The 25,414-nt window shown below is 37.6% G+C and overlaps 1 long non-coding RNA gene across 1 annotated transcript in view; it reads right to left on the bottom strand.

Moving 5' to 3' along the window:
- Window positions 1-10,631: 10,631 nt before the first annotated feature.
- Window positions 10,632-25,414, bottom strand: part of LOC123572388 (uncharacterized) — a 256,100-nt gene continuing 241,317 nt past the window's right edge. The window contains exon 5 of the long non-coding RNA XR_006696931.2: window positions 10,632-11,348. This is a non-coding gene — a long non-coding RNA (uncharacterized lncRNA). The remainder of the gene's footprint in view (window positions 11,349-25,414) is intronic.

Here is a 25,414-nt window from a genome sequence, read left to right as displayed (position 1 = left end):
ATCTAAATCTCTGGTATATAGCATGGTGTCTGGCTCATGATTTATGCTCAACATATGTAAATAAAGGAGAAAATAGCCATGGAACCAAGAACATTGGCTTCTATTTGGAGAAATTTTGTGATTAGAAAAAGGTGATGTAAAAATAATTGGCACATAAACCTTTGCTTCAGGTTCTGCTTCCTGTACATCAGGAAATGTTCTAGGTGTTTTTTCATGTATAAATGCATTTGATTAGTGCAGCTATCCTAAGAGATAAGTTCTATTATTACCCATTTCCATATTAGGAAGCCAAAGTGCAAAGAAGTTAACTTACCTAAGATCGTGCGTTTTCTTAGCCTGGGTTCCTCTGAAAACTGAGTCTGTGGCAAAGGTTTATGTGCTAAAATTGGGTTAGATTAAGAGAAGCCAGGGAAGCAGGGGTTAGGGAAAAAAGATTGGAACTGGAAAGAAGAGAGTCAATGTGAGGCAGCATTACTGAGTTGATCAGCATTTGGCGACTAGTGCAAATGATGGGGATCTCTCTGGACCATCTTTTGACAGGCTTTGTAATGAATACATCTCGAGACTATCCATCGAAGGAGAGGGAAGGGGAAGAATCACCTATGGATTCATGTGTCCCATTGGTCAGACGTTTTTCTCATATTTATTTTTGGATCACGCAAGCACAGTTGTGCTTAGGATCTCCTGGTACTTTATTTTATCATCAACAGGGATGCACCAAAGAAAGGGGCACAGGGTTCAATGCAGGAGAATGATTCAAGGTAAAGTTGATTTGCTTCCTTTTGAAGTCCTTTGAAGCCCGTGCATAGTGTGTTTTTGCAGCAATGGCTTAGATGAAAGAGCAGCCAAAAGCTCTGGAGAAGTTCTGGCTGAAAGGATCTGCAGAGATGCATCAGGAAAGTCTGATATGTCCACCTAGTAAATGGTGAAACCCTAATTCAAATGCTAGAAGTCTGACTCCCGATCCTGTAGTCAGTGCCACTCTTCAGCCAGGACACAAGAGGCCTTGCCCAGTGCTTTGACTGGCCGCATATCACAAAGACACACACAAAATGAAATTATTGAAGAACACATGGATACCTCTGTTTCTAGCAAAACAACACCTTCAAGCCAATAAAGTCTTTCTCTTGACTGTATACTGCTTAGGCCTCAGAGAAATGCTTCTCCACATCTCTTTTTCTGTCCCATACATCCAACGCCAGCACTGAGATTCATGGGACTGCTGACATGAAGATGGACATGACTCAGATTATGAAGAGGATGTGATCAGCTGAAGCACTTCAGTAAAAGACAAAGGGACTTGCCAAACTCTTCTTTCAGATAGAATGACAAAAGAAATTATTACCTAACAAAATGTCATTTCTCAGTGTTCCAATTTGTAGTTTAGGGGTATTCATGGAGAAGCATGATATTCTCAATAGTTGTATATAAGGTGGAAGGGATATTGCGATGATTCTAGTTCTCTACATGACCATCTGGATTACTACTGAATGTTCTGAATATGAGTAGTCTTATTTTTATAAAATTATTAGGATTCAATTAAATTTTTTATAAAATTAAACATTCAGCTCTATTATATAACCTAATTTAAAATTGTTCTATTCATCTATTATAATTTGTATTCTGTTCCTCAATTTTAGTAGATAATATTGAATCTGTTAGAGGAAAAATTACTTCTGAAGCACATATAAGAGAAAACTTTATTTTATTTTTACATTTAACTTAATGCATATTTCTTGATAAAAATCAACTCTTGTGACCTCTGAATGTAATTCAATGCTATTATTTTAGTTCTTTACATCTATAGATGGCATTAGACCACAAATTATGTGAAAAGCTTGATAATAGTACAATTCATGATTTTGCAGAAACAAAGGCACAAATAAGTGCATGGAATCCAGATATAATAATTTATTAATTATATATGCTTATGGAATATCTATGCAGACCTCTTCAGCCATCAACAAAATACCAGCCACGTGCAATAACAATCCAATTTAGTAGCCTCTGGTATTTGGCTGACTTAGTCATTCAAAAACCATAAACTTAAAGATATTTGCTAGTTTGTTATTACTCAGGTGTATATAACACATTTTAACAGTTGGTTAGCTAGAAATATAACTTTTCCATATTTAGATATAATATATGTGTTTCTCTATTTGTACACTTGCCCCACAAATATTAGGAGTAGCTTTGCCCATGTTTACAATAAATGCCTGTGCTCTGCTCCACCGTGCTTCACCTCACTCTGCTCCACTCTGCAGAGTACACGCTCCTCTCTGTTCTGCTCCACGAGTCTACCACCCCGCCTCCTCACCATCTCATGGATTGGTTCTATGGAGCAACTTATTCCAGCTAAGCCATTGATACTAAACGGACAATACTAAGGTATCGTCGTAGCTCACTTAAACTGTACTATGTTTAACTGTCTGTAAACAAATATGAAAACAGTGACAGATGACAAAGACTAAATTTCCAAGCTACAGGACAGTACACGGTAATGCTTTGAGTTCTTGAGGAAAGCACTATTCAAATATCAGCTCCCTCCTCCAGCCTTTCACAGGACTTCATTTAAGTCATCTTATTTCATTGTTCTTCCTTGTTTTGTTCTTCCCTGACTGACTTAGTAACTCAGGTAAGTTCCCTGATACTATAAATTTCATAAGGCATTTGCTTATTGTCTCATTTTTGTTTATGACCAAATGCTTTCTAGACTTTTAAACATTTTATTGAGTAGTGCTGAAAATATTTCTAAAGGATTGTTGTTTTCTCATTTTATATATTCTCCTTTAAACGAATTTCCAAGAAGGAGCTTCTGGGGAGGGAAAAGGTAATAAAATATTGGATCATTTTTTTCCTTAACTGCTATTTCATTCCTACTTTCTCTGTTGACGTCACAGATATTGGGCAGTACTTTTAGAAGCTAAACTGTTGGTTTGACACTTAGATATTGTTTTTATGTTTATTTAACCTCATAATTATAATTTTGGCACGTTATATTCAATAAAAATCAGATGATTATAAAATGTTCCATTCTTGTTCTCCCTGGGTGGGCCACAGAGGAAGCCACGGCTGCTGTAGAGTTATCTTGAAGGAGTGCCTTCCAGTAATAAGCTCAGTTAAAACCACAGAGTAATTTAAACATGGTTTTGTTTTTCCCGACAACCATATTCTCCAACTTCTTCATAGAAATCTCCCATGATGTAAATTTTAATATTTTGTGTTTTTGTATGACGGATATTTTGTATTTTTAATTTCTTATATATGACAACTGAAATAAAACCTCCCATTTCTTCTTCTTCAGTTCTTGTAAAATAATATTTGGTTATTCGAAAGCTCTATTTCTACTTATAGGTTATCTAGTTATCTTAATATGTTCTCCATTAAATTCAGAAATATAGAATGCAATCTTCAATATATTTCCTGAAGTTTAGTAGAGTTAGGTCCATCATATTAGATAGCAAAGTTATCCATCAGATAAGCATTTTTAAAATAATTCCAGTAGTCCCTCAAGTATCCATGACAATCAAACAAAAAATGGGCATAAATAATTAAATATTTATAAATAGTCTGCTCTGCTTTTTGTGGCAACACAGATGTATTATTGATGCTAAATCCTGTCATGGGAGGAAAATCAGGTGTCTAAGCATGACAGATTTATCAGTATCAAGCAGCTCCATGTCTCAGAAATATGTTCTTAACCTTACTGGACCCAGCTGGAAGCAGGGCAGCAGCTGGGAGGAAAAGCACACTGGTGAGGGCAGAAGAATCTCTTACCCTTCTGGATGAGTTAGTTCTACAATGTATATTTTCTACTACAATTATTTGAAAGCTGAGTAAGAAGTCACGACATCCAGATAACACATCTCTTGTAAAATCCTCTTTGGTCCAGAGACATATACAGATGTCCTGCTCCAAGCCTGATTGATGTTCATGATCAAGACAATTCATGATACTCACTTGACCTCCTCAAACTACAAATATCCAGGGTATCTGGCCCTAAAGTAGGAACTTTTCAAAGTAAATTAATAATTTCTGTGGAAAATGTTTGGGTATTGAAAATCTAATATGTGTGCATATTGTTGCTTCTGATGCTCTATACATCTCATTTATTTAGAGGTTGTAAAGTACCTTGACCTCTAACGTTAATAATATGTACCTTAAATAGCTATTATTGCAGTTATCTAAAATGACCCTTTTATCTGTGGGGAAAATGACTGCAGACGAATGGGTTATGGTTATATGTTTTAGCAATAGGTTGCTCTTTAAAGAAACATGTTTTCGAGAGCTGGCAATCTCCTACTAAGATCAAATAGCTTTTAAAGTCAAGTGGTGAAATTAAATGACTGTGAAATATTTGGAATGCAAGCTGCTGCTTAGAATGTACAAATAAGAATACTTTAGAAGATACCAACTAAAATAAAAATGTTTTGCTAAACACAGAAGTCAAAGGGTAGGCAAAGTAAAGTCCAAAGCACTTGAAGCAATATTGCCCCTACAGTGAAAGAGTAGATTTATTTATGAAAAATTTGTAGAATGATATGACAATTTACTCAACTGTAGGTAGATTATTTGTGCTGTGGTTTTCAATGTATGATAAATTCAAAATATTTTCTAATCCAGAATATATGGAACATCTCAGAATCTGTAGCGATTCCATTAAATGTCATGAGTTTTGGCTATATTGAAATGCTTTTACCGTCCTCTTCTCTACCCCTATGATTTGCACAGAGAAACTCCTCTGCTTGTATGCTTTTCCCCCTCGTTTTTTTAAACCAATCTGAAAGACTCCTTCTCATCCCGCAAGAGCCAGCTTCAATATCACCATTGTTTTGAACATCCCTGAATTCTCCAGGCAAAGTGAATGACTCCCTCCACTCCTGAAGAAGAAGATACTATATAACTATTAGAAACTTCAAACCTCAATGTCAAGCTATGCTTTATGAGGGAATAAAGTGTTTATGTTCTTCTCTGTATTCTTCAAACTTTCATAATGTGTTTGTATATAATAAGTACTTGAAGCACATTTATTGAATCATAGGTATGTACACGTCCTTACTTTCCATCAATCTATTTCTTCGTCTGCGTCCCTTCCTCTGTAGTTCTCCAGCTTTCATCCCCACCTTCACTCAAGCCTCCATGGGATGTGATTCTTAGTTCATAAATTCATATATGTAAAATATATAGTTTTATTTTTGCAACAACGCATTTTTTCCATCGAAACTCTATTCCTTTAGGTGGCGAAAATTTCATCTTCTTTTGTAAAGTGCTGCTGTTTCCTCTGGGGTTGTGTCTAGGTTCCAGCTGGCTCATCTACTGAAGCTTAGGGATGGGGAGGAGATCACATGTGGTTTTCAATATTGCTTCAACCTTAGCACCCACGGAAATCTCAGGAGTCCCTTCTGGCCTTTGCTTCTCAATGCCACAGGTCATTGCTAACTTGTTCCTCTTCTCCATTTTCTGGGATTCATTCAGTTCTCTAGTTTGTCTGTTACCTCTGCAGCTCTTTAGAGAGCTCAAAAAATATTCAGTCACTCATGAGTAGTCCTGAGTGGTGAAGAATTTGAGGGATACTCTTCACTTCTTCATTACTTTATGCTCTCTCTAGGAACACAGACACCATCCCACAGTTTGCTATGTCCTACTAATAGATACAGGAATGTTCTGAGGCTTTTCTAGTTTCACCCACCTAGAAATGACATGCAGATATTTCCTTTGTCCATTCACCATGCTGGCCAAGAGTAGGCTGGAAGAGGGGAGTGCTAAGATTTTGACGACAGCAAGAACTCTACCCATGGAAGAGCTGTGCAGATCTTCTTCTGTAACTTGGGATTGGACTAGCAGTTGGTCCTGGCTGGAGATTAGAACTCAGTGCCATTTAGAGATATATCAGTATTCAAGTATTCTTTCCTTTCCTGACTTTTTATCTCCCCTGCAGGGAAAGAGAAAGTTTGGGAGAGGGTGAGTGGCACTAGAGTATAAACAATTAAGGGGGTGCAGGGAAAATGTCACTTAATAACTCAAATGTTATTCTGTAAACCAAAATTAAAATTTTAAGCCCCCCAATCAACTGAATGGACCCCTTCCTCTTGGCTAATGAGATTCCAAAGAAACCTGAAAAACTAGTTCAGGCCATGATGGGAAGGGGGACTAGATGTCTCATTATACCTTCCTCTTTTTGGAATTCAGGCACAACTAACCAGCATCAACAATAAAACCGAGACCTGCAGACTGACAAAATAGACTTTCTGTAGCAATAAGATACCAAATTCTAACTCAACTCTAGTATAGCATCACATAGCAGATAGCAGGCCCCAAAAGAAATACAAATATTTTACCCCAAAATATATTTATTTGACTTATTTTTAAATCACCCTGCAAAGCTGTCTCTTGTGGGAGAAATTTACATTCTGTAGAGAATTCCTTTCCCTTTCCATATCTTCTTCTTATCTCAAAGAGATTAGCTGAGAGCCTAGCATCTTTTAATGGTCTGAATAAGAAATGCTTGCCATCTACTGCCTCTAAGAGTGGTCATCTATGAGTCTTCACCTACAAAATAAGAGTCTTCCTCTCTATAACCCCTTATCTTAACCAAGAGACTCCTTTCTATTGATTACAGTTCCTCAGATAATAAATTAACTCTCTCAACCAGTTGCCAATCAAAAAACTTTTGAATCCTCCTGTGACCTGTAAGCCCCCTGCTTTGAGTTGTTCTGCCTTTCCAGATTGAAGCAATGTTTATACCTTACATATATTAATTGAAGTCTTATGTCTCCCTAAAACATATAAAGCAAAACTGTAACCTATTCATCTTGGGCATTTGTTCTTAGGACCTCTTGAGCCTGTTACATTGATTGTGGTCCTCACATTTGCCTCAGAATAAATCTCTTCAAATGCTTTACAGCATTTGGCTTTTTTTCATCAATATTTATACACATGTGCACAAATAAATATGATTTTAATTACAGTCATTCAATATATTCAATTAGAATAATGGCACTCAACCATTTTGGTTACTGCAAATCCACCTATATTAAATTTGAATGCACACCCATAATATATTTATGTTTATTTATGGGTGATAAACAAGTAGTACTGCAGTAATATAATAATGTAATATCCACCTTAAAATATATGCAATGGAGATTTTAAAAGATAATATAAAAGTAACAAATAATTTTAGATAATTTATTTTACATATTAGCACTTTTTTCTTTCAATAAAACATCATTTGTGAGGTTTTGGAAGAAATTTTGTTAGTTTTCAATCATATTCCTTTTAAAAGGGTAATGTAAATATAAAATATTCAGTATTAAATTTTGTCTCTCAATAACTAAAAATTAAAAAATGTTACTATCAAAGGCTAATAAAGTATTTAGAAAAATTTTGAGTGACTCTATGTTAAGAAGTTATTACATTTCATTTACTCTAATGACAATTAGTAGTTCTTGGAAACTAATTGGAAGGTGTTGTGTTATCATATTTTTCATAAGTGAGTCAAATCACATTAAGATATGCACTTGGAAGATTATTTTTAAATGTTACAAACTTCTGGTTATTTAGTTTACTTTTTAAGTTTACAGATAAGACAGTTTTTGTTTTCAATTTTTACAAAGATAATCCTATCATTTAAAATGATATAATCTAAACCATACACAGACAAACATTTTGCAATAGGTATTTCAGGGGTCTGAAGGTGGATAAATCTGAAGGCACCACTGAGCTGCGGATTTTCTTCCCTCAAGATATCCTGAAAGCCATAACCAGTACCTGAGACCCTCTAACCCCACCCATGTACAGAATGAGACACATATGTGAGTTTGCATATTAAATGTCTGTAAAACTTAACATCTTTGTTCTTTATTCTAATATACATTAAACATCAATAAAAGTTTTACTTTATTTCTTATTGGAGACCATTGCCTAAGTAATTTCTCTTTTAATTAGGTTCTACAAATGTTTTTATAGGGCTGTCTTGAAAATCACGAGGTTGCAGAGAAAAAGACATGTTTATATGCTGGTGGTAGGAGTGTAAATTAGTTCAACCATTGTGGAGGACAGTGTGGCAATTTCTCTAAGACCTAAAAATAGAACTACCATTTGACCCAGCAATCCCATTACTGGATATATAACCAAAGAAATGTAAATCATTCTATCATAAAGACACATGCATATGTATGTTCATTGCAGTACTATTCACAAAGCAAAGACACAGAATCAATATAAATGCCCATCAATAGTAGAATGGATAAAGAAAATATGGAATTTATACATTATGGAATACTATGCAGCCATTAAAAAACATCATGTCCTTTGCAAGGACATGAATGGAGCTGGAGGCCATTATCCTTAGCAAACTAATGCAGGAACAGAAAACCAAATACTGTGTGTTCTCACTTTTAAGTGGGAGCTAAATGATGGCAACACATCACATGGACACATGGGGGGAATTACACACACTGGGACCTTTCAGAGGTTGGGAGGAGGAGGAGGATCAAGAAAAATAAAACTAATGGGTACTAGGCTGAATATGTGGGTCATAGGATTGCAATATTATTTGAACTGTTACTACGAGTTTCCCTCCCTCCCTCTTTTTTTTTTCTCTCTCTCTCTCTCTGTCTGTCTCTCCCATCTCTCCTTCCCCCATCCCCTTCCCCAGTAATGCTTAACCAAATTCCATTTGCCTTCCTAACGGATCTGTGAGCAACACAGGCAGTGAAAAGTCCATCTACAATTTTTCAGTTTCTCTTCTCTTGCTGCTGAGACGTCGGAAGTTTCTTCTAAGATGTCATTGTGGCCATGATCACTAAGGCCACTCCCTTAGTGATTATGTGAATAGAGGCTTTTGCTGACCTATGTTGGCCATATAACATGAATAAAGGATAAAATTCTACTATTTTAATTTGTATGTTTTATTTTGCTTTGTTTGTTTTGGCTGCCACAAACTATCATGTTCTCTCTTCACATATGTCCTTCTGCTAATTATTTTTTATTAGCTTCAAGAATCATGAGTTAGAATAGTTTTCAGAAAGGAATTTGGTGAAAATTCTTGGTTATTTAAAAGTGTCTGTCATGTGACCTGAAAGTACGATAATTTTTAGGTTACAAAATGTCTTACATAAGTTAAAATAATTTTTTCTTGTATTACAGAGGTAACAAAATTTATATTAATACCTACTCTTGACAGATAAGGAAACTGGGGTTTAAAGTGGTTAAGCAAATTAATTGTTTAATATCACATGCCTAGCCTGCAGTGAATTTAGGCTACAAATCTGTTCTATTTCTTTCTGGCTGATACATGTTCTACAACACTGGGCTTCCAAGACTTTTAGGCCTTCTCTGTAAATTGTTCACTCATAATTTTCTAAGTTGCTGAATATATTGAGTATTTCATAGTGTTCAATGATTTGGGGTATTTCAAACAACTAGTATATTCAATCACAGCATTAATCCATTAGGTAATGATTAGAGTCTTCCTCAAGTTTTTTTCAAAAGTTATCTGTGAAATCTTAAAAAAATCCAATGTGACCATGGGCCATAGGTTGGTTACCACCATTCAAAATACTTTCGTATAGAAATTATGGAATTTCATAAGCCTAGTAAATATTACAAGGTACTGAAACTTGGCTGCAGCAAGTCTCATTTGGTAGGGCATTTAGTAGCCTCCAGGCAAAGCTGTAATGCAAGTTGTCATGAGAGAATTCTTTTGATAGAGACTGCACGACAGTAAGATCAGGATGCATTTGGGGAATAAAGTTATGGAGAGTGAGGCATAGCACTATTCCACAAGACTTGATTCCTCTCATCTACCCATCCACCCAAATGACAAAGAAACCAGCATGTAATTAATATGAGATGCTCCTTTCTAGATGGTTGAGTATTGGTGGTATGGTTATAAAATATTGTGTCACCATAAGATCAAATTCTCTATAAAATATAAAATATTAAAAACATTCAATCTAGCTCTTAGAGACCTTTTCTTCCTGTCCAAAGAGACAACGAGAGCCAGCAAAATGCACAGTGGTTTATGTACTTTACTCTTCTGAGGTTTATTCGATACTGAATTACTCATGTGCTGACAATTAGTTCTATTTTGGCAAAGGGATTCCAGGCAGAGAGAACAACTGGGTTTGACTATTCTCTGACGTAATGACTAAGCAAGTGTATTCACAAGGTTAGTCCTTGAATATACGTGTGGTGCAACTTTGTACCTAAAAAGTCTAGACAGTGAGATGTTAGTAGTTTAGAACTCACTAAATTAAACAATTCTCTATTGACATACTTCTAGGAATGTTTAATGTGCTAAAGTGTGTTTTGAATTTTCCAGAAGAAGATAAAGTTTAAAATGTTTCCAATGTTTGGCAACACAATGTTATTTTTGTGGAATATCCATGGTGGAACACAATTTGGGAGATATAAATGTTGTGTTGAATATAACTCTGAGCTGGGGATAAGAATGCCTTGGACACTCAGTTCTAAAGTCTGGGGAAGCCATTTGATCTCTGGGCCTCCATTCATAATACTATTCCTGCCTGTCTTGTGAGTAGGGTTAAGGGGACCACAAGAGTCAGAGGAATTTTTCATATTCATTGTTATATGCCCACTGCCCAGCACAGGATGAGGATATGGTGGATAATCAATACATATTTATTAAATATTTCTATAAAACAGTATCTTTGTATACATAATACATACACATATAATTTCGGATAATTATAAAGTACTTTACATATGTAGTATAGAATCTCATAATAATAGAATGACTCATCTTAACTTGAACATAATTTTTAAAGTTGTTTTATCTCTGCCATTAAAATTTCAGGTGACCCAGGATTTTTTTTCTCCTATGTAAAGAGTCATATAATTAGCCACTTCTAATGACTATTATTAATGACAAATATTACATCAGCAATAATCTTGAAAGGAGAATGATATTAGAATATGAAAAAATGTGGGGAATGTATGAGAGGAAGAGAATTAGATTACAGAATGCTATTAGCATTGATTCTTTTAACTTTTTAGATAATTTCTGTTTGGCTCAAGAATAATTATTTTAAAAATGGAGCATTTCTGTGGCATAACAAGTTACTGATAGTGACATAATTATTCTGAGGTACAAAGAATGCCTTGAGATAGTGACAACAGTTTTATCGTCAAAAAAGTATTAGCCCTGGGATTTCTTCTATTGTGGCTTCTCATAAAAAAAATTATTTATGCTTTAATCACTTCATTCTCTTCCCCTTATTCTTTTCTCTTCACAATAGTTGCTTAGAGAGCATTTACACACTTATTTGCACTGGTAGATTTCTCAAACAGTACTTATTTCAATAATCTTGATTCATGTCAACCTGGAAAGAAAAAGAAGAAAAAAATATGAAAAAGGTAAGAGTTTGGAGATCCAACATTTTGAACAAAATGATTTAGAAAATTAGGTTTTCATAGAGATTCATCATTTCAATATAAACAAAACTGCCTGTGAAATACAATGTATGATATTCCTAAAGACTCTCTGATTTTAACCAATCATTGACTGTATCTACTATAAATTCAGGAGCAGGTTTGCAAAGGCAGCATATATTTGTTCCAGATACACTTCCTTGAAGAAGTCAGCCATGTGTCCATTATACCCCCAAGGATGTAACAGGCCGATAACTTGTACAGAAACAAAGAAAAATGTGTTTTTGAAAGGGGGAAGTAAAAAATCACATCTAATTCTAAAAATATATTTCTGTTGCATTACTTTGAATAAATTATAATTCATGGGAATGGAAATTAAACATCCCAGAAATGAATAAAAATAACATTGCATTGTTTTTTGTGGTCAAAATCCAAAGTAGACTTGTGCAGCTGTGGGGGGAAGAAAAAGGCATTCAAAGCCTCTCAACACACATGCTTCAATAAGACATCCTACTGTTCTAGAAAACGCCTCAACAAAAAGGTCAATTTTTAAGAAATCATTCAAAGGAATAAGCCAAAGTTAAAAGAAATTTGTCTGGGATCCTAGGTAACCTGACTTTGTCCCTTCTGAGTTGATTCTGTTTCAAGTCAGAGACACTAGACAAGCAGATGTGAAAGGAAAGGGTGATTCAAACTTTATGGGCCAATCCATCATAGCCATTCTTGTTACATTTTCTCCATTGCCAACACTTCAAATAGAAACCATGATACGGATATTGCCAGTAAGAGATCTGGAAATGAACCACACCAATGACTCACCAACCTCCCCTTCAGGACCCCTCTGTTCCCTCAAGAATACATCAGAGCCTGGATGTCAAGATGGCCAAATAGGAAAGCTCAGGTCTGCAGCTCCCAGCGAGATCAACACAGAAGGCAGGTGATTTCTGCATTTCCAACTTAGGTACCCGGCTCATCTCACTGGGACTGGGTAGACAGTGGGTGAAGCCCATGGAGGGTGAGCTGAAGCAGGGAGAGGTGTCACCTCACCCGGGAAGCATAAGGGGTTGATAGCCAAGGGAAGCTCTGAGGGACTTCCAGCCCATATAGTAGGCTTTTCCCACAGTCTTCACCACTCACAGACCAGGAGATTCCTTTGGGTGCATACAACACAAGGGACCTGGGTTTCAAGCACAAAACTGGGCTGCCATTGGGGCAGACACTGAGCTAGCTGCAGGAGTATTTTGTCGCACCCCAATGGCACCTGGAATGCTGGCAAGACAGAACTATTCACTCCCCTGAAAAGGGGGCTGAAGCCAGGGAGCCAAGTGGTCTTGCTCAGAGGACCCCACACCCATGTAGCCCAGCAAGTTAAGATCCACTGGCTTGAAATTCTCATTGCCAGCACAGCAGTCTGAAGTCTACCTGGGGTGCTTGAGCTTGGTGGGGAAAGGGGCATCCCCCATCATTGAGGCTTGAGTAGGAGGTATTCCCCTCACAGTGTAAACAAAGACACTGGGAAGTTCAAGTTCACCCCAGCTCTGCAAAGCCACAGTAGCCACATTACCTCTTTAGATTCCTCCTCTCTGGGCAGGGCATCTCTGAGAGAAAATCAGCAGCCCCTGTCAGGGGCTTATAGATAAAACTCCCATCTCCCTGGGACAGAGCACCTGGGAGAAAGAGTGTCTGTGGGCGCAGCTTCAGCAGACTTAAATGTTCCTGCCTGCTGGCTCTGAAAAGAGCAGTAGATCTCCCAGCACAGTGCTGGAGCTCTGCTAAGGGACAGACTGCCTCCCCAAGTGGGTCCCTGGCCCCTCTGCCTCCTGACTGGGAGACAACTCCCAGCAGGGGTCGACAGACACTTCATACAAGAGAGCTCTGGCTGGCATCTGGCAAATGCCCCTCTGGGACAAAGCTTCCAGAGGAAGGAACAGGCAGCAATCTTTGCTGTTCTGCAGCCTCCGCTAGTGATACCCAGGCAAACAGGGTCTGGAGTGGACCTTCAGCAAACTCCAGCAGATCTGCAGCAGAGGGGCCTAACTGTTAGAAAGAAAACTAACAAATAGAAAGGAATAGCATCAACATCAGCAAAAAGGATGTCCACACAGAAACCCCGTGTGAAAGTCACCAACATCAACGACAAAAGGAAGATAAATCTATGGAGATGAGGAAAACCCAGCGCAAAAAGGCTGAAAATTCCAAAAACCAGAATATCTTTTCTTCTCCAAAGGATCATAACTCCTCACCAGCAAGGGAACAAAACTGGATGGAGGATGAGTTTGATGAATTCACAGAAGTAGGCTTCAGAAGGTGGGTAATAACAAACTCCTCTGAGCTAAAGGAGCATATTCTAATCTAATGCAAGGAAGCTAAGAACTTTGAAAAAAGGTTAGATGAATCACCAACTAGAATAACCAGTTTATAGAAAAACATAAATGACTTAATGGAGCTGAAAAACACAGCACAAGAACTTCAGGAAGCATACACAAGTATCAATAGCTGAATCAATCAAGCAGAAGAAAGGATATCAGAGATTGAAGATCAACTTAATGAAATAAAGTGTGAAGACATTATTAGAGAAAAAAGAATTCAAAGGAACAAAAAAAGCCTGCAAGACATATGGGACTATGTGAAAAGACCAAATCTATGATTGATTGGTGTACCAGAAAGTGACGGGGAAAATGGAACCAAGTTGGAAAACACTCATCAGAATATAATCCAGGAGAACTTCCCCAGCCTAGCAACACAGGCCAACATTCAAATTCAGGATATACAGAGAACACTACAAAGATACTTCTTGAGAAGTGCAATCCCAAGACATATAATCATCAGATTTACCAAGGTTGATATGAAGGAAAAAATGTTAAGGGCAGCCAGACAGAAAGGTTAGGTTACTCACAAAAGGAAGCCCATCAGACTAACAGCAGACCTCTCTGCAGAAACCCTATGAAGCCAGAAGAGAGTAGGGGCCAATATACAACATTATTAAAGAACAGAATTTTCAATCCGGAATTTCATATCCAGTCAAACTAAGCTTCCTCAGCAAAGGAGAAAAAATTCTTTACAGATAAGCAATTGCTGAGAGATTTTGTCAACACCAGGCCTGTCTTACAAGAGCTCCTGAAGAAAGCACTAAATATGCAAAGGAAAAACTGGTAGCAGCCCGTGCAAAAACATACAAAACTGTAAAGACCATTGACACTATGAAGAAACTGCATCAACAAATAGGCAAAATAACCAGCTAGCATCATAATGACAGGATCAAATTCACACATAACAATATTAATCTTTAATGTAAATGGGCTAAATGCCCCGATTAAAAGACACAGACTGGAAAATTGGATAAAGAGTAAAGACCCATCAGTGTGCTGTATTCAGGAGACCTATCTCATGTGCAAAGACACACATAGGCTCAAAATAAAGGGATGAAGGAATATTTTCCAAGCAAATGGAAAGTAAATAAATAAATAAATAAATAAATAAATAAAAGCAGGGGTTGCAATCCTAGTCTCTGATAAAACAGACTGTAAACCAACAAAGATAAAAAAAAGACAAAGACGAGCTTTACATATTGGTAAAGAGATCAATGCAACAAGAAGAGCTAACAATCCTAAATATATATGCGCCCCATACAGGAGCACCCAGATTCACAAAGCAAGTTTTTAGAGACCTACAAAGAGACTTAGACTCCCAGACAATAATAGTGGGATAATTTAACACCCCACTGCCAATATTAGACAGATTGACAAGATCGAGAATTAACAAGGATATTCAAGACTAGAACTCAGCTTTGGACCAAGCAGACTTAATAGATATCTACAGAACTCTCCAAACCAAATCAACAGAATATACATTCTTCTCAGCACCACATTGCAGTTATTCTAAAATTGATCACATAATTGTAAGTAAAACCTTCCTCAGCAAATCCAAAAGAATAGAAATCATAGAAAACAGTCTCTCAGACCACAGTGCAATCAAATTAGAACTCAGGATTAAGAAATTCACTCAAACCTGCACAACTACATGAAAACTGAACAACCTGCTCCTGAATGACTACTGGGTAAATAATGAAATTAAGGCAGAAATAAATAAGTTCTTTGAAACCAATGAGAACAAAGTCACAGTGTACCAGAATTTCTGGAACACAGCTAATGCAGTGTTTAGAGGGAAATTTATAGCACTAAACACCCACAGGAGAAAGCCAGAAAGATCTAAAGTTGACACCATAACATCATGATTAAAAAAAACTAGAGAAACAAGAGCAAACAAATTCAAAGGCTAGCAGAAGATAAGAAATAACAAAGATCAGAGCAGAACTGAAGGAGATAGAGACATGAAAAACCGACAAATCAGGAGTTGGTTTTTTGAAAAGATTAACAAAATAGATAAACCACTAGCCAAACTAATAAAGAAGAAAAGAGAGAAGAATCAAATAGACACAATAAAAAATGATGAAGGGGATATCACCACTGATCCCACAGAATTACAAACTACCATCAGAGAATATTATAAACACCTCTATACAAATAATCCAGAAAATCTAGAAGAAATGGATACATTCCTGGTCACATACACCCTCCCAAGACCAAATCAGGAAGAAGTCAAATCCCTCAATAGACCAATATCAAGTTCTGAAATTGAGGCACTAATGAATAGCCTACCAACCAAAAAAAGCCCAGGACCAGACAGATTCACAGCCGAATTCTACCAGAGGTACAAAGAGCTGCTGGTACCATTCCTTCTGAAACTATTACAAACAACAGAAAATGAGGAACTCCTCCCTAACTCATTTTATGAGGCCAGCATCATCCTGATACCAAAATCAGGCAGAGACACAACAAAAAAAGAAAATTTAAGGCCAATATCCCTGATGAACATTGATGAGAAAATCCTCAATAAAACACGGGCAAACCAAATCCAGAAGCACATCATAAAGCTTATCTACCAACATCCAGTTGGCTTCATCCCTGGAATGCAAGGCTATTTAAACTTATACAAATCAATAAATGTAATCGATCATATAAACAGAACCAGTGACAAAAATCACATGATTAGCTCAATAGATGCCGAAAGTCCTTTGATAAAATTCAACACTGCTTCATGCTAAAAACTCTCAATAAAGTAGGTATTGATGGAACGTATCTCAAAATAATAAGATCTATTTATGACACACCCACAGCCAATATCATACTGAATGTGCAAAAGCTGGAAGCATTCCCTTTGAAAACCGGCACAAGACAAGGATGCCCTCTCTCACCACTCCTATTCAACACAGTATTGGAAGTTCTGGCCAGGGCAATAAGCCAACAGAAAGAAATAAAGGGTATTCAAATAGGAAGAAAGGAAGTCAAATTGTCTGTTTACAGATGATGTGATTGTATATTTAGAAAATCCCATCGTCTCAGCCCCAAATCTCCTTAAGTTGATAAGAAATTTCAGCAGTCTCAGGATACAAAATCAATGTGCAAAAATCACAAGCATTCCTATACACCAATAATAGACAGAGAGCCATATCATGAGTGAACTCCCATTCACAATTGCTACAAAGAGAATTAAATACCTAGCAATATAACTTAAAGAGATGTGAAGGACCTCTTCAAGAACTATAAATCACTGCTCAAGGAAATAAGAGAGGACACAAACAAATGGGAAAACATTCCATACTTTATAAAAATATAAATATTTTTACAATATTTATAGGAAGAATAAATATTGTAAAAATGGCCATACTGCCCAAAGTAGTTTACATGTGCAATGCTCTTCCCATAAAGCTACCATTGACTTTCCTCACAGAATTAGAAAAAAAACTGCTTTAAATTTCATATGGAACCAAAAAAGAGCCCATATAGCCAAGACAATTCTAAGCAAAAAGAACAAAGCTGGAGGCATCATGCTACTTGATTTCAAACTATACCACAAGGTTACAGTAATCAAAACAGCATGGTACTGGCCAAAACAGATATATAGACCAATGGAACACAACAGAGGCCTCAGAAATAAAGCCACACGTTTACAACCATCTGATCTTTGATAAACCTGACAAAAACAAGCAATGAGGAAAGGATTCCCTTTTTAATAAATGGTATTGGGAAAACTAGCTGGCTATATGCAGAAAACTGAAACTTGGCCGCTTCCTTACACCTTATACAATAATTAATTCAAGATGAAGTAAAGGCTTAAACATAAGACCTAAAGCCATAAAAACCCTAGAAGAAAACCTAGGCAATACCATTCAGGACATAGGCATGAGCAAAGACTTCATTACTAAAACACTAAAAGCAGTGGTAACAAAAGCCATAATTGACAAATGGGATCTAATTAAGCTAAAGAGCTTCTGCACAGCAAAAGAAACTATCATCAGAGTGAACAGGTAACCTACAGAATGGGAGAAAATTTTTGCAATCTATCCATCTGACAAAGGGCTAATATCCAGAATCTACATAGAACTAAAACAAATTTACGATTAAAAAGCAAACAACCCCATCAAAAAGTGGACATGAACAGACACTTCTCAAAAGAAGACATCTATGCGGCCAACAAATATATGAAAAAAGTTCATCATCACTGGTCATTAGGGAAATGCAAATCAAAACCACAGTGAGATACCATCTCATGCCAGTTAGTATGGTGATCATTCAAAAGTCAAGGAACAATGGGTTCTGGAGAGGATGTGGTGAAACAGGAATGCTTTTATATTGTTGATGGGAGTGTAAATTAGTTCAAACATTGTGGAAGACAATGTGACGATTCCTCAAGGATCTAGAACCAGAAATACCATTTGACCCAGCAATCCCATTACTGGGTATATAAGGAAAGGATTATAAATCATTCTACTATAAAGACACATGCACATGTATGTTTACTGTAGGACTGTTCATAATAGCAAAGACTTGGACCCAACCCAAATGCCCATCAATGATAGACTGGATAAAGAAAATGTGGCACATATACACCATGGAATATTATGCAGCCATAAAAAATGATGAGTTCATGTCCTTTGCAGGGACATGGATGAAGCTGGAAATCATTATTCTCAGCAAACTAACACAGGAATAGAAAGTCAAACACCACATGTTCTCACTTATAAGTGGGAGTTGAACAATGAAAACACATGGACACAGGGATGGGAACCTCACACACTGGGGCCTGTCGAAGGGGTGGGGGGAAAGGAGAGGAATAGCATTAGGACAAATACCTAATGTAGTTGACGGGTTGATGGGTGCAGCAAACCACCATGGTATGTGTATACCTATGTAACAAACCTGAACGTTCTGTGCATGTATCCCAGAAATTAAAGTATATATATATATAAAAAGAATACATCAGAGCTTGTTATCAAGATCATGTAAAAGAAATTGTGGGCAAATGAAGAGTCCCCTACATGCCTCAGTGTTGCCTTGTTCAACGGCATCCTGACACTTTTCAACAAAGCCTTCAACAATAAGTTTTAATCTAGCATTCCAACTTCAGGAAGAATGTTAGGGAATTTTAACACAAGTCATCTACCCATAAGTGTTCAGCATGTTAACAGGATTTTTCTTGAATATTCCAGTGTCTACAAGCACAGCAAGTAGCAAACTGGAATTGTGTGCTGATTTACTTTGAGCAAAAAGAAAAGACAAAGTTTTCTCCATATAGCAATATCATGCTTCAAAAGAAAACACATTATTCTGATGCTTAAATCACTGCTATTTCTACCAGCACATCGTGCTTCCCACTACTACAATAATGATTTTCCTTACACGATTATAGATATTAGAAATTTACCATATACTTTGCATTGTTGAATAAACAATGATAAACACTCTTCACATTATTTCAGCTCTTCTCTTACAGTTTACAGATGTTTACAAACAAATACAGAGTTGCAGAAATAGATAGATTATAGAGAGATGATAGATAGCTAGATAGATAGACAGAAAGATAGATATATAATTCTATATATAACTACTCCTACCCTTATTTATTTCTACTTTCATTCAGGAAAGAAAACTGAGAAACCCCAATAATCCATTTTGTAATATGAGATAGTATATTTTACCAGGACAACTATATCAAGTCACTCACTGGCTCTATTCTCTTTTGCACTCTGGTCTAGCCAGCATACCATTCCCAGACAACTATTTCCAAAACTCAGCTTTCATTGCTTAATCACCTGATGAAGAACCTGTAATGAACTCTTAATTCCTGTCACATCCTGTGCACATACAATCAACCTGAGTTCAGGTCTCTGTATAAATATTATAGCCACACGGGTCTCACTATTCTAGAATGAACAGCACTCTTCCTAAACGGATGACTCCTTCTTGGCCTTCTCCCTTTACTGGTTATATTTATTTCCAGTTCTGTTATTTTGCTTTTACCGCCACCCCAAACCTGGGTGCTCTGTTTTTGATTTTGAACTACTTAAATAAAACTATTGTTAATGACTCATTGTTTCCATGAAGACTTCTCTGAGTTTTCCTGGAAACAGGTGAGAGTAGCCTTTTCTCTAGAGTGCAGCCTTCTCGTACAGTCGATCACTTCATCATTGGCTAAGATTATCATGATGATTAGTTTTCTTTTTCCCAATTTATAACCACCTATTGGTGAGAACATGTCCAGCTAATGATTATGTTTTGTTTTCGGTGCCTGCTACTGGTTCTAGTAATTAGGAGGACCTCTATATGCAGTTTGTTTTAACAAAGATCTGACTTAAGAAAGAAATTAATAAGAATCTCTCTCTTTCACTTTTTCAGTCTCTCTCTTAATGAATTGCATACACTTTGGGGTCAGGCCGACAAAAGCTGCTCATGTAGTTTCAGATTAGTTACTAATTACTGAAACTAAGCTTCAGTTTCCCTTTATAGACAACAGAATAGAATCTACTCATGGCTTATCTGAGGAGTATTAATATAGTATATGTGAAGTCATTAGCATTATTCCTGGCATATAGTAAGGATTAATGGCATTTTTTCCAATTAAGGAGAGAGAATCAGTCTAGTGATTAAGAGGACAAATCTTGAGAAACACATAAACCTGACTTCAAATTCTAGCTCTATTATTTATTAATTTGCTAAGTTCTCTTAAACTTAGAGACGTTACTTATTTTTCTCATTTCCAAAATTGCTGATACTTATTTTTCTCACTTCCAAAAACTGAGTAATATTTTCTGCAAAGCTTTGGGAAGATTAAATAGGTAATAAAGATGTGATCCATATGTCAACAAGCATGATGTGTATGCACTGTGATCAAAAAAAAAAATAATGGAATAGTGGGAGAGGATAGAAACATCTCCTGTCCCTGGAGGGAACACTCAGGCAGCTTCCTTGGCTTCTGCTCTCGTTACTAGTTAAAAAGGAAACCTAACTATTATTTTACATTGAAAACACACACTTCGTTCAGTCATCAGAATGTTCAGTTAAATTTAATAATGAAAACCCTAAATCTGGCTGAACTGCATGTAACCCCTCAACCAGATGGTACCTGTTTGAGGCTGGGACTTACAATGGTGCAAAGGCTCTGCTCCTTCTTCTCTACCTGCTCGCAGTGCCTCCCAGTCCTCATCTGCACTTCTGGAGTAAAGTCGGGGAGAGCATGAAGAGAAATTGCCTGCGTGGCTTCATGCCTTCTGGTTTTAGCACATAGCTAAAGCTGGCAGTTCTTGGTGGAAGAGCCTGGCAGATGATTACAGATGATCTCCGGATTGCAGCTACAGACTGAATGTTTGTACACTACCAAAATTCTATGCGGAATCCTAATCCCCCATGTGTTGGTATTTGAAATGGGGCGTTTGGGAGGTAATTAGGTTTAGATGAGGTCATGAAGGTAGAGCTCCCATGATGGGATTAGGTTTCTTATAAAGGGACGAAGAGCTCAGAGCTTTCTCTCCACCCTGTAAGGATGTAGTGTGAAGACGATTATATGCAAACCACAGAACCAGCCCTCACCAAAAGCCTGAAGTTGCTGTTACCCTGATCCTTCACTTACAGCCCCCAGAACTGTGAGAAATAATCCTTTGTTGTTGAAGCTACCCAGTCTATGACAGCTTGTTATAGTAGCCCGAACAGACTAGGACAGTTGCTTCAGGGAACTCTTTGAATGTTCTCTTTAGCCAATGTCTCTGGATCCCAGACAGATCCATCTCTACTCCAGCATCTCAAGATTCTTGCCTCAATTCCCACCCACAACCTGAACATTTTCCCCCTGGAGTGTCCTTATGTCTTCAGCAGCCCCAAGATAGACCTTGGAAGACCTGAGATAATTCTATACCAGTGCTGTCTTCCAGATGGCCCATAGCTGACTCATGCATTATCCCTTGTTCCATTAAACTAGATCACCTCCTTTTGATTTCCCTATTTTAGCCCCACTCTTAGCTCTAGACTTTCCAAATATAATTTAGATCTAAGCCACAGTCCACGATAGCTTTCGCAGTCATGACTATCAGTAATTTGCACCCACCTTAAGTTCTTATCTTTCATATAAAAGGGAGGAGGAATTGGGAGATATCTTCACATGTTTTTTTCTCTCTAAACCTTTTCATAAACCCTTGATCTGACTGAAGATTCTAGCATCCTGACATCTCTCCTGATATCGATCCTGTCCTACCTCAGTCAAAATTGAGGAGGAAGTTATCCCTCTAGAATCTTATTAGTATTTACAACACACAGAGAAAGGCTCAACATGAAGATTGGCTACATAATTTTCTGGGCCCCGTGCAGAATGAATATTCAGGTCCTCTTGCTCACAAATTACTAAGAATTCCAAGATGACAGTAACAGAGCGTTAAACTGCTCGTCGCAGCATGGAATCCCGACGGCCCAGGTTACATGCCCATGGAGTAGGCTCTAGAAAACAGATGGTAGAAGTTCTCATTGTTGTTAGTCCCTTGGTCCACCTCCCACATGATACCACTTCTCTCAGATGTGCTTGAGTGGCCTCAGCAGCACTGAGATTCTTACTAATAATCCATTACCAGAGACTCCACTGTGGCTCATTTGTGCATGGTTCATAACTGATTTCACGCTGAAACAAAAACCAGGCAATTTAGATCTGAGCCGTTTTTCCCAAAATTAACTGGCCACTTCCCTGATAATGAAATAGGGGCTCATTAATATCCTTTGTCATTTATTTTTTCCAATTTCACTCAGTTGAAGAAAGCAAAAATATCTAGAAAAAAGTGTAAAGACTACTACCTGTATCAGTAGCCTCTTTATTTTAGCTTTGAAAAAAAAAATACTCGAGTAATAAGACAAAAACAAAGAGTCTCATAGTCAGGAATTTTGAGGATGAAAGTACAATGTGTAATCCATCAAATATCTAATGCGTGTCATTATTTCCATTAAGGTATTTTGTGTTGGGAGAAAATAAGACATTTCTCGGAAAGGGGAGGTTTGTTTTTCTAATTCAATGGCACAGAATCTAACATCCCCGAGCTAAGGTTCAGCAGGAGCTCATAGAGTCAGCGTTGAGATGCAGACACTGCAGATATCATCCATCTCTCTGACACACGCAGGGCCTCATTGTGTGGCTGCCAGACACAGTCGGCTGAGATGAGAATGTCACAGAATACAGAAAAGGAAGCAACGCCATTGGGCTCGTTATTGCTCTTATCTATGAATAGCTCCATAAAAAGCAGCTCTGGGGAACATTATTCTGAGATGAAGAAAAGGAGGTTTGGTCCATGGCCATCATGATTAACATAGACAGTCAAGGAGTTAAGTGGACAGTGCATGGGGAATGTGGAAACTCTACATGTTAGCCAGAGAGTGAGGGGACTATATCTTTTTCAGAGCAATATTTTTGGTGCAGGAGCTGACTCATCAGATCACCAGGCTGTCAAGATCGATGATGTTCCAGCCTCTCTTGTTCCTCTAATTCTAAACCAAAATGATAAAGAATGCCCAATATAGACGACATCACTCAGTCATCACTGAGAAAGGCAATTAAAATGGCAGTGTGTGCCTAGAGTTGGGCAGAGTACTGGTAGAGAAACACCCAGGTACAGTCCATGCCTGAGCCTTCCTCAGTGTTTGAAAAAAAAACAACAAAGAGAAGATTGTCACAAGTAATCTGGAACAGGCAGACCCTATAAGGACGAAGGGCTTTGTCTAAATAAACATAACAAAACAGGGTAGCATACGGTCATTTATGTTCTATGACAAAGAAGAGGTTTGGGTCAGTCCCAAATGAGAAACATTTGGGGTGAGGTCAAACGCACACCTTATCGCCCTTTACTGCCATATATGAGCATTATCTGGTTTAGTGTAACATTTTGGGATACATAATTTGACCTGTGACCTTGAAATCTGCATAAAATAGATTATTCTTAAAAGGATCTCATGCTCTAAAAGATCCACACCTCTCATCCACTGTCTCACCCCCACCGCCTTTTGTTTTAAACAGAACTTCTTTTAGGAAAGTAGACAATTAGTGCAAAATCTATCAGAAGGCGTCTCAACCTGTCCTGCAGTCTCCAGCCAGGAACTCCCTGGAAGGAGGCCATGTAACTCATTATTTGTCAGGCCATGGCCTATTTTTTCCAGGCTGTTGTATAAGGCAAATCCATTGCCTCATTTCTCATAGCCTCTCTACAAAAGAAAAAAGCAGACAGATCTTCCCAAACTCAGACAGAATATTGTGCACAGCCAAGTGGGCTGAAAAAACATGCTGCCAAATTGGCTAGCATAGCTCCATGTATTGCTCTCTTTCCAGAGTTTCAGCAACAACAGAGATGCTGACCCCAAATAAATGCAAGAGAAGGCTCATATGCTTCTATCTGGACAGAACCAGGACTCTAAAACGCAAGCAAGAGATGTTTCCATCAAGGCTCGGTGCTCCTCAGAAGTATCACAGGGACATCTGGTAACCAATACTTAAAAAAAATAAAATAAATCTGAGCCAGAAAAAGTTCACGTAACACGGATAAATACTAAAATGGGCCAAATCATCACCACATATGGGACAGGTCAATTACACACACAGATGGGTCCTAGGTCAAGTCCTACTGTTAAAGCATTATCAACATTCCCTACAAGCATGTTATAACCTTTGTAATCCTAATAAATAATTAATAATAGCTATCATTTATTGAGTGTTTGCTAACTTTCCGGCTCTATGATAAGGACTTTACATGGCCTCTCATTCTGACCACAACTCATATGATTCCACCTTACAGATGAGAATATGGAAGTTTGGAGGAGTTTAGACACTTGCTCCAGCTGATCTCAGAACAGGCTGATTCTAACGTCTTTTGCTGCTACTTTGCTTCCAACATCATTCAGTTGCCTTTAAAATAAACAACTTCTGGCTTTTCACTCGCGCTGTTTTCACCAGCACTTATCATGTGTAGAGCAATGAACATCTACAACAAATAATATTCATACAACTTTTGCCCTTAGAGGATTAAAAAAAAAATCTCTTAGATTATTGACAATAAGGAAAGAATAGAAACCGAATGACTACAGGTCAGATATTTCTCTCGTCCTAGTGGTACTCCTTGCCTACCCCAGCAGTTGATTCTCTCTCTCTCTCTCTCTCTCACTCCCCTTCTCTCTCTCATTTGTTTGATCACAGCAGTCCTTTTGGCCATGCAACACAATGTGAAGACCGACTCCCATCTGCCCTCTTTTCTCATAGACCCGATAGAGAGGCATTCAGCTTGTAAGGACCACATTCCCAGTAGCTGCAGGGCCTCTGGTGGTGGTCAGGAGATTGGAAACTCTATGGCCTCAAAACACTTCATCAAGCCATTCAGCCAGTGGCATTTCACATAATGCTACATGATTAAAGACCATGAAGGTTAAACATTCTAACCAGACACATATGTCTAGCAATGGTCTTTTGAAAACCCCCATTCTGAGGAACCATCTGGACATTCCAGGTGATCTCCATGCCTACTGATGGGAGTTTACTCCATCATACATAATCGTTTGGGCAATCCAGCAGAGAGTGTATTTGATGGCCCCTTTTGTTTTAGCTTCTTTAAGAAGAGAGCCAAAGATTGACTTCACTTTCATCAAAAGAATATTAAGTTACACAT

This window comes from Macaca fascicularis, chromosome 3, assembly GCF_037993035.2.
Source record: "Macaca fascicularis isolate 582-1 chromosome 3, T2T-MFA8v1.1".
Lineage (NCBI taxonomy): Eukaryota > Metazoa > Chordata > Mammalia > Primates > Cercopithecidae > Macaca > Macaca fascicularis.
Note: the sequence above shows the minus strand (reverse complement) of the source record. Positions and strands in the feature narration are given on the sequence as shown.